This window comes from Pseudophryne corroboree, chromosome 9 (genome assembly GCF_028390025.1).
Source record: "Pseudophryne corroboree isolate aPseCor3 chromosome 9, aPseCor3.hap2, whole genome shotgun sequence".
Classification (NCBI taxonomy): Eukaryota; Metazoa; Chordata; class Amphibia; order Anura; family Myobatrachidae; genus Pseudophryne; species Pseudophryne corroboree.
In genome coordinates this window covers 122,901,964-122,916,069 of record NC_086452.1, presented here as the reverse complement: position 1 = coordinate 122,916,069, position 14,106 = coordinate 122,901,964, and positions in this window count along the sequence as shown.

The window sequence follows — 14,106 nt, the reverse complement described above, 5'->3', positions numbered from 1 at the left end:
GCTGTATGTTGGTACGTTTGTGTCGACATGTATGAGGAGAAAAATGATGTGGAGACGGAGCAGATTGCCTGTAATAGTGATGTCACCCCCTAGGGGGTCGACACCTGAGTGGATGAACTGTTGGAAGGAATTACGTGACAGTGTCAGCTCTGTATAAAAGACAGTGGTTGACATGAGACAGCCGGCTACTCAGCTTGTGCCTGTCCAGACGTCTCATAGGCCGTCAGGGGCTCTAAAGCGCCCGTTACCTCAGATGGCAGATATAGACGCCGACACGGATACTGACTCCAGTGTCGACGGTGAAGAGACAAATGTGACTTCCAGTAGGGCCACACGTTACATGATTGAGGCAATGAAAAATGTTTTACACATTTCTGATAATACGAGTACCACCAAAAAGGGGTATTATGTTCGGTGAGGAAAAACTACCTGTAGTTTTCCTGAATCTGAGAAATTAAATGAGGTGTGTGATGATGCGTGGGTTTCCCCCGATAACAACTGATAATTTCTATAATGTTATTGGCATTATATCCTTTCCCCGCCAGAGGTTAGGGTGCGTTGGGAAACACCCCCTAGGGTGGATAAAGCGCTCACACGCTTGTAAGGGCTCTACCCTCTCCTGAGATGGCCGCCCTTAAGGATCCTGCTGATAGAAAGCAGGAGGGTATCCTAAAATGTATTTACACACATACTGGTGTTATACTGCGACCAGCAATCGCCTCAGCCTGGATGTGCAGTGCTGGGTTGGCGTGGTCGGATTCCCTGACTGAAAATATTGATACCCTAGATAGGGACAGTATATTTTTGCCTATAGAGCATTTAAAAGATGCATTTCTATATATGCGTGATGCACAGCGGAATATTTGCCGACTGGCATCAAGTCTAAGTGCGTTGTCCATTTCTACCAGTAGAGGGTTATGGACACGACAGTGGTCAGGTGATGCGGATTTCAAACGGCATTTGGAAGTATTGCCTTATTAAGGGGAGGAGTTATTTGGGGTCGGTCTTTCAGACCTGGTGGCCACGGCAACAGCTGGGAAATCCACGTTTGTACCCCAGGTCGCCTCTCATGAGAAGACGCCGTATTATCAGGCGCAGTCTTTTCGTGGACAAGCGGGCAAAAGGTTCCTCATTTCTGCCCCGTGACAGAGGGAGAGGAAAAAGGCTGCAGAAATCAGCCAGTTCCCAGGAACAGAAACCCTCTCCCGCCTCTGCCAAGCCCTCAGTATGACGCTGGGGCTTTACAAGCAGAATCAGGCACGGTGGGGGGCCCGTCTCAATGAATTTCAGCGCGCAGTGGGCTCACTCGCAAGTAGACCCCTGGATCCTTCAGGTGATATCTCAGGGGTACAAATTGGAATTCGAGACGTCTCCCCCTCGCCGTTTCCTAAAGTCGGCTTTACCGATGTCTCCTTCTGACAGGGAGACAGTTTTGGAAGCCATTCACAAGCTGTATTCTTAGCAGGTGATAATCAAGGTACCCCTCCTGCAACAGGGAACGGGGTATTATTCCACACTGTTGTGGTACCGAAGCCGGATGGCTCGGTGAGACCGATTCTAAATCTAAAATCTTTGAACACTTACATACAGAGGTTCAAATTCAAGATTGAGTCACTCAGAGCAGTGATTGCGAACCTGGAAGAAGGGGACTACATGATGTCTCGGGACATCAAGGATGCTTACCTTCATGTCCAAATTTACCCTTCTCACCAAGGGTACCTCAGGTTTATGGTACAGAACTGTCACTATCAGTTCAGACGCTGCCGTATGGATGGTCCACGGCACCCCGGGTCTTTACCAAGGTAATGGCCGAAATGATGATATTCCTTCGAAGGAAGGGAATTTTAGTTATCCCTTACTTGGACGATTCCCTGATAAGGGTAAGATCCAGGGAACAGTTGGAGGTCGGTTTAGCACTATGTCAGGTAGTGTTGCGGCAGCATGATTGGATTCTCAATATTCCAAAATCGCAGCTGGTTCCGACGACTCGTCTTCAGTTCCTAGGGATCATCCTGGACACAGTCCAGAAAAAGGTGTTTCTCCCGGAGGAGAAAGCCAGGGAGTTATCCGAGCTAGTCAGGAACCTCCTAAAACCGAGCCAAGTCTCAGTGCATCAATGCACAAGGGTTCTGGGTAAAATGGTGGCTTCCTACGAAGCAATCCCATTCGGCAGATTCCATGCAAGAACTTTCCAGTGGGACCTGCTGGACAAATGGTCCGGGTCGCATCTTCAGATGCATCAGCGGATAACCCTGTCACCAAGAACAAGGGTGTCCCTCCTGTGGTGGTTGCAGAGTGCTCATCTTCTAGAGGGCCGCAGATTCGGCATTCAGGACTGGGTCCTGGTGACCACGGATGCCAGCCTGCGAGGCTGGGGAGCAGTCACACAGGGAAGGAATTTCCAGGGCTTATGGTCAAGCCTGGAGACATCACTTCACATAAATATCCTGAAGCTAAGGGCCATTTACAATGCTCTAAGCTTAGCAAGACCTCTGCTTCAAGGTCAGCCGGTGTTGATCCAGTCGGACAACATCACGGCAGTCACCCACGTAAACAGACAGGGTGGCACAAGAAGCAGGAGGGCAATGGCAGAAGCTGCAAGGATTCTTCGCTGGGCGGAAAATCATGTGATAGCACTGTCAGCAATTCCGGGAGTGGACAACTGGGAAGCAGACTTCCTCAGCAGACACGACCTCCACCCGGGAGAGTGGGGACTTCACCCAGAAGTCTTCCACATGATTATAAACCGTTGGGAAAAACTCGACAGGTATTGCGCCAGGTCAAGGGACCCTCAGGCAATAGCTGTAGACGCTCTGGTAACACCGTGGGTGTACCAGTCAGTGTATGTGTTCCCTCCTCTGCCTCTCATACCCAAGGTACTGAGATTGATAAGATGGAGAGGAGTAAGCACTATATTCGTGGCTCCGGATTGGCCAAGAAGGACTTGGTAACCGGAACTTCAAAAGATGCTCACGGAGGATCCGTAGCCTCTACCTCTAAGAAGGGACCTGCTTCAGCAAGGACCCTGTCTGTTCCAAGACTTACCGCGACTGCATTTGACGGCATGGCGGTTGAACGCCGGATCCTGAAGGAAAAAAGGCATTCCGGATGAGGTCATCCCTATCCTGATCAAAGCCAGGAAGGATGTAACCGCAAAACATTATCACCGCATTTGGCGAAAATATATTGCGTGGTGCGAGGCCAGTAAGGCCCGACGGAGGAAATTCAACTGGGTCGATTCCTACATTTCCTGCAAACAGGAGTGTCTATGGGCCTGAAATTGGGGTCCATTAAGGTTCAAATTTCGGCCCTGTCAATTTTCTTCCAAAAAGAACTAGCTTCAGTCCCTGAAGTTCAGACGTTGTAAAAGGGGTACTGCATATACAGCCTCCTTTTGTGCCTCCAGTGGCACCTTGGGATCTCAATGTAGTTTTTGGGTTCCAAAAAAGTCACATTGGTTTGAACCACTTAAATCTGTGGAGTTAAAATATCTCACATGGAAAGTGGTCAGCTGTTGGCCCTGGCCTGGGCCAGGCGCGTGTCAGAATTGGCGGCTTTATCCTGTAAAAGCCCTTATCTGATTTTCCATTCGGACAGGGCGGAATTGAGGACTCGTCCTCAGTTTCTCGCTAAGGTGTTTTCAGCGTTTCACCTGAACCAACCTATTGTGGTGCCTGCGGCTACTAGGGACTTGGAGGACTCCAAGTTGCTAGACGTTGTCAGGGCCCTGAAAATATATGTTTCCAGGACGGCTGGAGTCAGAAAATCTGACTCGCTGTTTATCCTGTATGCACCCAACAAGCTGGGTGCTCCTGCTTCTAAGCAGACTATTGCTCGCTGGATTTGTAGTACAATTCAGCTTGCACATTCTGTGGCAGGCCTGCCACAGCCAAAAATCTGTAAATGCCCACTCCACAAGGAAGATGGGCTCATCTTGGGCGGCTGCCCGAGGGGTCTCGGCTTTACAACTTTGCCGAGCAGCTACTTGGTCAGGAGCAAATACGTTTGTAAAATTCTACAAAATTGATACCCTGGCTGAGGAGGACCTGGAGTTCTCTCATTTGGTGCTGCAGAGTCATCCGCACTCTCCCGCCCGTTTGGGAGCTTTGGTATAATCCCCATGGTCCTTTCGGAGTTCCCAGCATCCACTAGGACGTCAGAGAAAATAAGAATTTACTTACCGATATTTCTCATAGTCCGTAGTGGATGCTGGGCGCCCATCCCAAGTGCGGATTGTCTGCAATACTATATAAGAAACTGTTAATAAATAAATAAATAAATAAATACTTGTACATAGTTACAAAAATCGGGTTATTACTGTTGTGAGCCATCTTTTCAGAGGCTCCTCTGTTATCATGCTGTTAACTGGGTTCAGATCACAGGTTGTACGGTGTGATTGGTGTGGCTGGTATGAGTCTTACCCGGGATTCAAAATCCTTCCTTATTGTGTACGCTCGTCCGGGCACAGTATCCTAACTGAGGCTTGGAGGAGGGTCATAGGGGGAGGAGCCAGTGCACACCAGCTAGTCCTAAAGCTTTTACTTTTGTGCCCAGTCTCCTGCGGAGCCGCTATTCCCCATGGTCCTTTCGGAGTTCCCAGCATCCACTACGGACTATGAGAAATAGAATTATCGGTAAGTAAATTCTTATTTTCTCTTACGTCCTAGAGGATGCTGGGGACTCCGTAAGGAGACATGGGCACCAAGAAAGAACTTTAGGTATGGGTGTGCACTGGCTCCTCCCTCCACGCCCCTCCTCCAGTTTATTACTGTGCCCAGAGGAGACTGGGTGCATTACAGGGAGCTCTCCTGAGTTTTCCTGAAAATAAAGTATTTTGTTAGGTTTTTTATTTTCAGGGAGCCTGCTGGCAACAGACTCCCTGCAGCGAGGGACTGAGGGGAGAGAAACAGACCTACTTTAATGTCAGGCTCTGTTTCTTAGGCTACTGGACACCATTAGCTCCAGAGGGAACGGAACGCAGGTCTCACCCCGCCGTTCGTCCCAGAGCCGCGCCGCCCAGTGGCGGAACTAGAGAGTGGTGGGCCCAGGTGCAACAATATACATTGGGCCCCTTCCCATATTGTAAATAAAAATGGGGTGCAGCCTCACTAAGAAGTGGCCTGGCCACACAATAGTACCCCTAATTCAAACTATGCCACCCAGTAGTACAACCTTATTTACAGCTCCTTATATACCTTATGACATCCTTAAATACAGTACATCACGCCACACAGTAGAGCTCTTTTTACATGTTGCGCCAAACAGTAGTACTCCTTATACATGTTATGCCTAACAGTAGTACTTCTTAGACACGATACACCACACAATATTGCTTCTTAGACACATTACGCAACACAGTAGTTCTTCTTAGACACATTATGCCACACCGTAGAGATCCTTATACACGTTACGCCACACAGTAGTACTCATTACACATATTACGCCACACAATAATACTCCTTACACACGTTACACCACACGGTAGTGCTTCTTAGACACTTTATGCCACACAGTAGTGATTCTTTTACACATTACGCCACACACAGTAGTACTCCTTCTACATGTTACGCAACACCGTAGAACTTCATACATACGCTCCACCACACAATAGTACTTCCTATACATGTTACGCCGATGTGTACCTGATGTGCACCCCAGCATTTACTACCAGAAATAAATATATATATATATATATAGCATGTAAACGGCGGCACTCCAAGGACTTATTAATCGTAGTAAATATAGGTGACAAACACCATGCAACGCATGGTGTTTGTTACCTATATTTACTACGATTAATAAGTCCCTGGAGTGCCGCCGTTTACATGCTATACACTACTCGCTGCAAGGCGTTTGAGGAGGGCACCGAGGCGAATACTACTGAGGAATACTGAGTGCCAGCTCTTCTGCAATTATATATATATATATATATATATAAAAGCAAAAATACTCTTATCCTGCGCTGTGAGGTTGCAGCCCACCGAAACAGACCTACTGTTAGCTAGGTCCAAAAATAAATACTCTTCCAAACAATGAATCGGGGGCACTACCACTCACATCCCATTACACCAGCAATACAAATGACCACATATATGGTTAATAACAATTTATTAAAAAGCACAATTTGCTATTAGAGATAACCCTTTCAAATGCACAGATTAGTGTCAAAGATGAAATGAAGGGTATTCTTCTCTCTTCAACACTGACGCGTTTCATCCTTTACGGACTTCTTCAAAGGGAAAGTCAAAATAGCTAAAATGTTAAATCCAAAAATGACAATCAGAGGAAACGCCAATTCTATTGGATCATGTGACAATACAAATTTGTTGAAAAGCTTCATAAAAAAGGACCTCTGTCAACAGTACAACAAGGGTCCAAATGATTAAGAACAAATGAATGGGTAACCCACTTTGGGTGAAATTTGATAGAGAAAAAAACCTCCACAGAAGATAATCAGGTTTACTTATGCTCCTGTGCTCTCCCAAAGTGCAAGTGCGTCAGGGTTAAAGAGAGAAGAATACCCTTCATTTCATCTTTGACACTAATCTGTGCATTTGAAAGGGTTATCTCTAATAGCAAATTGTGCTTTTTAATAAATTGTTATTAACTATATATGTGGTCATTTGTATTGCTGGTGTAATGGGATGTGAGTGGTAGCGCCCTCGATTCATTGTTTGGAAGAATATATATATATATATATATATATATGTGAAAAGAGAACAAACTGCGCCAATATGCGATTGCCAGTCAGCACTAGTAGTTAGACCAATACAACAATAGGTAAAAAGAATAAATAAATAATTATAAACCTATAGAATCTCCCTTGAAGGACACTCCCTTTACTATAATAGGGCGTCTGCTACACCTTAAAAAATAAGCATTGGTAAAGTGCTTTATAGGTGATTTAGATAGGAAGGTGGATAAGGTATTTCTAAGCGACCAGTGGTATCACATAAAATTGGGGAGACCAAAATTACATTAAAATATCTTTACAATTTATTACAAAAACACACCAGTAAAAAAAAACAAGTATAATACCAGAACCACAGATAGATAACTAATTAAAATCCTTGGAGCTGGCTAAAAAAATACAGAATGTTTATCCATAAAATATAAAATATGGGGACCATAAATTGCATAAAATGAAGGTAAGACCGGATAAAAAAAGAACCATAAAACTGCTTAACTTGAGAGGATGGGTTAAGTCTGGTAACATCCAACGAGTTTCGTCCTATCTTGAATTCATCAAGGGGATGAAGTCCAGATAGGACGAAACGCGTTAAACATTCTGTATTTTTTTAGCCAGCTCCAAGGATTTTAATTAGTTATCTATCTGTGGCTCTGGTATTATACTTGTTTTTTTTACTGGTGTGTTTTTGTAATAAATTGTAAAGATGTTTTAATGTAATTTTGGTCTCCCCAATTTTATGTGACACCATTGGTCTCTTAGAAACACCTTATCCACCTTCCTATATATATATATATATATATATATATATATATATACACACAGATAGATAGATAGATAGATAGATAGATAGATAGATAGATAGATAGATAGAGTCCAAGCTGCCTGAAACTTCCAGTGGCTAAGTTGCTGTGGTGCCCTCTTAGGATCTGTCCTGACCCAATACCAGGCAAGAATGAGGCGGCACTCGTCAGGCTTGTGAAATATAAAGAAAACATGGTACTTTAATCCAGTGCTATATATGCCTTATTTTTGTATGTGTATATATATATATATATACATACATATATATATATACACACACGTCACACACACATCTATATTTCACATATATATACACACACACACACACACACACACACACACACACACATACATATTGGCAAGTGGTCTGGCTGTCCCTGTATGAATTTGCAAATGTATTGGGTACATACACAAATTTGGTAATAGCAATCCCTACATTGTACAAGTACTGTCTCCAGGCAACAATATTGGTGATTCCTTCCTCCTCCCTTCTCCCAGAATGCACTGCAGTCAGAGGCCAGCAGTGACATCACCAGGGACAGTGACAGCCGCTGCGGCACCAGCACGGCACTGAGTTGAAGGGTGATGAATAATCTCATCACCCTTCATTTTAACTAATGGCGCTGCAGCGCGGATCCCTCGCTGTGCAGGACCTTATTCAGGAATCATCCTTTCGGCGCATAATGAGTCAGTCTGACTCATTAGCTGCTGCTGGCTGTTGGCCCCTTCATCACGGTGGGCCTCAGTGCAATGCACTGGCTGCACTGCCACTAGTTCCGCCACTGGCGCCGCCGTCCTCCTCGCAGAGCCGGAAGATAGAAGCCGGGTGAGTATGAGAAGAAAGAAGACTTCAAAGGCGGCAGAAGATGTCAGATCTTCACTGAGGTAACGCACAGCGGTAGCGCTGTGCGCCATTGCTACCACACAGCACACACCCACGGCAGTCACTGTAAGGGTGCAGGGCGCAGGGGGTGGCGCCCTGGGCAGCAATAAGGACCTCCAAATCTGGCAATAAGTATATATAAAGGCTGGGCACTGTATATAAAAGAGATCCCCCGCCAGTTTTTGAATATTTCAGCAGGACCGAAGCCCGCCGCTGAGGGGGCGTAGCTTGTTCCTCAGCACTTACCAGCGCCATTTTCTCCACAGCACACCGCTGAGAGGAAGCTCCTCGGATTCTCCCCTGCTTACCATGGTGAAAGGGGGTTTTAAAGAAGGGGGGGTACATAATTTGGTGCAAATAGATGAATACAGTGCTATCTGGGTAAACATACTGTGTTTTTTCCTGGGTCATTGGCGCTGGGTGTGTGCTGGCATACTCTCTCTCTGTCTCCCCAAAGGGCCTTGTGGGGGAACTGTCTTCAGATAAGAGGATTCCCTGAGTGTGTGGTGTGTCGGTACACGTGTCGGCATGTCTGAGGTAGAAGGCATTCCTAGTGAGGAGGTGGAGCAAATAAATGTGGTGTCTCCGTCGGCAACACCGACACCTGACTGGGTGGATATGTGGAATGTATTAAGTGCTAATGTAAATTTATTGCACAAAAGGTTGGACAAAGCTGAGTCCAGGAATTATGCAGAGAGTCAGGCCCTGCCTGCCCCTATGTCGCAGGGACCCTCGGGGTCTCAAAAGCGCCCACTATCCCAAATAGCAGACACTAATACCGACATGGATTCTGACTCTAGTGTCGACTACGATGATGCAAAATTACAGCCAAAATTGGCTAAAATAAGATTTTACTTACCGATAAATCTATTTCTCGTAGTCCGTAGTGGATGCTGGGGACTCCGTCAGGACCATGGGGAATAGCGGCTCCGCAGGAGACAGGGCACAAAAGTAAAAGCTTTAGGATCAGGTGGTGTGCACTGGCTCCTCCCCCTATGACCCTCCTCCAAGCCTCAGTTAGGATACTGTGCCCGGACGAGCGTACACAATAAGGAAGGATTTTGAATCCCGGGTAAGACTCCTACCAGCCACACCAATCACACTGTACAACCTGTGATCTGAACCCAGTAAACAGCATGATAACAGCGGAGCCTCTGAAAAGATGGCTCACAACAATAATAACCCGATTTTTGTAACAATAACTATGTACAAGTATTGCAGACAATCCGCACTTGGGATGGGCGCCCAGCATCCACTACGGACTACGAGAAATAGATTTATCGGTAAGTAAAATCTTATTTTCTCTGACGTCCTAGTGGATGCTGGGGACTCCGTCAGGACCATGGGGATTATACCAAAGCTCCCAAACGGGCGGGAGAGAGCGGATGACTCTGCAGCACCGAATGAGAGAACTCCAGGTCCTCTTTAGCCAGGGTATCAAATTTGTAGAATTTTACAAACGTGTTCTCCCCCGACCACGTAGCTGCTCGGCAGAGTTGTAATGCCGAGACCCCTCGGGCAGCCGCCCAGGATGAGCCCACCTTCCTTGTTGAATGGGCCTTGACAGATTTAGGCTGTGGCAGGCGTGCCACAGAATGTGCAAGTTAAAATGTGCTACAAATCCAACGAGCAATCGTCTGCTTAGAAGCAAGAGCACCCAGTTTGTTGGGTGCATACAGGATAACAGCGAGTCAGTTTTCCTGACTCCAGCCGTCCTGGAAACCTATATTTTCAGGGCCCTGACAACATCTAGCAACTTGGAGTCCTCCAAGTCCCTAGTAGCCGCAGGTACCACAATAAGCTGGTTCAGGTGAAACGCTGACACCACCTTAGGAAGAAACTGGGGACGAGTCCGCAGTTCTGCCCTGTCCGAATGGACAATCAGATATGGCTTTTGTGAGACAAAGCCGCCAATTCTGACACTCGCCTGGCCGAGGCCAGGGCCAACAGCATGGTCACTTTCCATGTGAGATATTTCAAATCCACAGATTTGAGCGGTTTAAAATGTGATTTGAGGAATCCCAGAACTACGTTGAGATCCCACAGTGCCACTGGAGGCACAAAAAGGGGGTTGTATATGCAATACTCCCTTGACAAACTTCTGGACTTCAGGAACTGAAGCCAATTCTTTCTGGAAGAAAATTTACAGGGCCGAAATTTGAACCTTAATGGACCCCAATTTGAGGCCCATAGACACTCCTGTTTGCAGGAAATGCAGGAATCGACCGAGTTGAAATTTCTTCGTGGGGCCTTCCTGGCCTCACACCACGCAACATATTTTCGCCACATGTGGTGATAATGTTTTGCGGTCACCTCCTTCCTGGCTTTGACCAGGGTAGGAATGACCTCTTCCGGAATGCCTTTTTCCCTTAGGATCTGGCGTTCCACCGCCATGCCGTCAAACGCAGCTGCGGTAAGTCTTGGAACAGACCTGGTACTTGCTGAAGCAAGTCCCTTCTTAGCGGCAGAGGCCATGAGTCCTCTGTGAGCATTTCTTGAAGTTCCGGGTGCCACGTCCTTCTTGGCCAATCCGGAGCCACGAGTATAGTTCTTACTCCTCTACGTCTTATAATTCTCAGTACCTTGGTTATGAGAAGCAGAGGAGGGAACACATACACCGACTGGTACACCCACGGTGTTACCAGAACATCCACAGATATTGCTTGAGGGTCTCTTGACCTGGCGCAATACCTGTCCAGTTTTTTGTTCAGGCGGGACGCCATCATGTCCACCTTTGGTCTTTCCCAACGGTTCACAATCATGTGGAATACTTCCCGATGAAGTCCCCACTCTCCCGGGTGGAGGTCGTGCCTGCTGAGGAAGTCTGCTTCCCAGTTGTCCACTCCCGGAATGAACACTGCTGACAGTGCTATCACATGATTTTTCGCCCAGCGAAGAATCCTTGCAGTTTCTGCCATTGCCCTCCTGCTTCTTGTGCCGCCCTGTCTGTTTACGTGGGCGACTGCCGTGATGTTGTCCCACTGGATCAATACCGGCTGACCTTGAAGCAGAGGTCTTGCTAAGCTTAGAACATTTGTAAATTGCCCTTAGCTCCAGTATATTTATGTGGAGAGAAGTCTCCAGACTTGATCACACTCCCTGGAAATTTTTTCCCTGTGTGACTGCTCCCCAGCCTCTCAGGCTGGCATCCGTGGTCACCAGGACCCAGTCCTGAATGCCGAGTCTGCGGCCCTTTAGTAGATGAGCACTCTGCAGCCACCGCAGAAGAAACACCCTTGTCCTTGGAGACAGGGTTATCCGCTGATGCATCTGAAGATGCGATCCGGACCATTTTTCCAGCAGATCTCACTGAAAAGTTCTTGCGTGAAATCTAACGAATGGAATCGCTTCGTAAGAAGCCACCATTTTTCCCAGGACCCTTGTGCAATGATGCACTGACACTTTTCCTGGTTTTAGGAGGTTCCTGACTAGCTCGGATAACTCCCTGGCTTTCTTCTCCGGGAGAAACACCTTTTTCTGGACTGTGTCCAGAATCATCCCTAGGAACAGCAGACGTGTCGTCGGAAACAGCTGCTGTTTTGGAATATTTAGAATCCACCCGTGCTGTCGTAGAACTACTTGAGATAGTGCTACTCCGACCTCCAACTGTTCTCTGGACCTTGCCCCTATCAGGAGATCGTCCATTTTCTTTGAAGAAGAAACATCATTTCGGCCATTACCTTGGTAAGGACCCGGGGTGCCGTGGACAATCCAACCGGCAGCGTCTGAAACTGATAGTGACAGTTCTGTACCACGAACCTGAGGTACCCTTGGTGAGAAGGGCAAATTGGGACATGGAGGTAAGCATCCCTGATGTCCCGGGACACCATATAGTCCCCTTCTTCCTGGTTCGCTATCACTGCTCTGAGTGACTCCATCTTGATTTGAACCTTTGTATGTAAGTGTTCAACTATTTCAGATTTAGAATAGGTCTCACCGAGCCGTCTGGCTTCAGTACCACAATATAGTGTGGAATAATACCCCTTTCCTTGTTGTAGGAGGGGTACTTTGATTATCACCTGCTGGGAATACAGCTTGTGAATTGTTTCCACTACTGCCTCCCTGTCGGAGGGAGACGTTGGTAAAGCAGACTTCAGGAACCTGCGAGGGGGAGACGTCTCGAATTTCCAATCTGTACCCCTGGGATACTACTTGTAGGATCCAGGGGTCCACTTGCGAGTGAGCCCACTGCATGCTGAAACTCTTGAGACGACCCCCCCCACCGCACCCGAGTCCGCTTGTACGGCCCCAGCGTCATGCTGAGGACTTGGCAGAAGCGGTGGAGGGCTTCTCTTTCTGGGAATGGGCTGCCTGCTGCAGTCTTCTTCCCTTTCCTCTATCCCATGGCAGATATGACTGGCCTTTTGCCCGCTTGCCCTTATGGGGACGAAAGGACTGAGGCTGAAAAGACGTTGTCTTTTTCTCCTTTATACGGCAATACTTCCATGTGCCGTTTGGAATCTGCATCACCTGACCACTGTCGTGTCCATAAACAACTTCTGGCAGATATGGACATCGCACTTACTCTTGATGCCAGAGTGCAAATATCCCTCTGTGCATCTCGCATATATAGAAATGCATCCTTTAAATGCTCTATAGTCAATAAAATACTGTCCCTGTCAAGGGAATCAATATTTTCAGTCAGGGAATCCGACCAAGCCACCCCAGCGCTGCACATCCAGGCTGAGGCGATCGCTGGTCGCAGTATAACACCAGTATGTGTGTATATACTTTTTAGGATATTTTCCAGCCTCCTATCAGCTGGCTCCTTGAGGGCGGCCCTATCTGGAGACGGTACCGCCACTTGTTTTGATAAGCGTGTGAGCGCCTTATCCACCCTAAGGGGTGTTTCCTAACGCGCCCTAACTTCTGGCGGGAAAGGGTATACCGCCAATAATTTTCTATCGGGGGAAACCCACGCATCATCACACACTTCATTTAATTTATCTGATTCAGGAAAAACTACAGGTAGTTTTTTCACACTCCACATAATACCCTTTTTTGTGGTACTTGTAGTATCAGAAATATGTAACACCTCCTTCATTGCCCTTAACAAGTAACGTGTGGCCCTAAAGGAAAATACGTTTGTTTCTTCACCGTCGACACTGGAGTCAGTGTCCGTGTCTGTGTCTGTGTCGACCGACTGAGGTAAAAGGACGTTTTAACGCCCCTGACGGTGTTTGAGACGCCTGGACAGGTACTAATTGGTTTGCCGGCCGTCTCATGTCGTCAACCGACCTTGCAGCGTGTTGACATTATCACGTAATTCCTTAAATAAGCCATCCATTCCGGTGTCGACTCCCTAGAGAGTGACATCACCATTACAGGCAATTGCTCCGCCTCCTCACGAACATCGTCCTCATACATGTCGACACACACGTACCGACACACAGCACACACACAGGGAATGCTCTGATAGAGGACAGGACCCCACTAGCCCTTTGGGGAGACAGAGGGAGAGTTTGCCAGCACACACCAAAAACGCTATAATTATACAGGGACAACCTTTATATAAGTGTTTTTCCCCTTATAGCATTTTAATATATATAGTCATATCGCCAAATAAGTGCCCCCCCTCTCTGTTTTAACCCTGTTTCTGTAGTGCAGTGCAGGGGAGAGCCTGGGAGCCTTCCCACCAGCATTTCTGTGAGGGAAAATGGCGCTGTGTGCTGAGGAGAATAGGCCCCGCCCCCTTTTCGGCGGGCTTCTTCTCCCGTTTTTCTGAGACCTG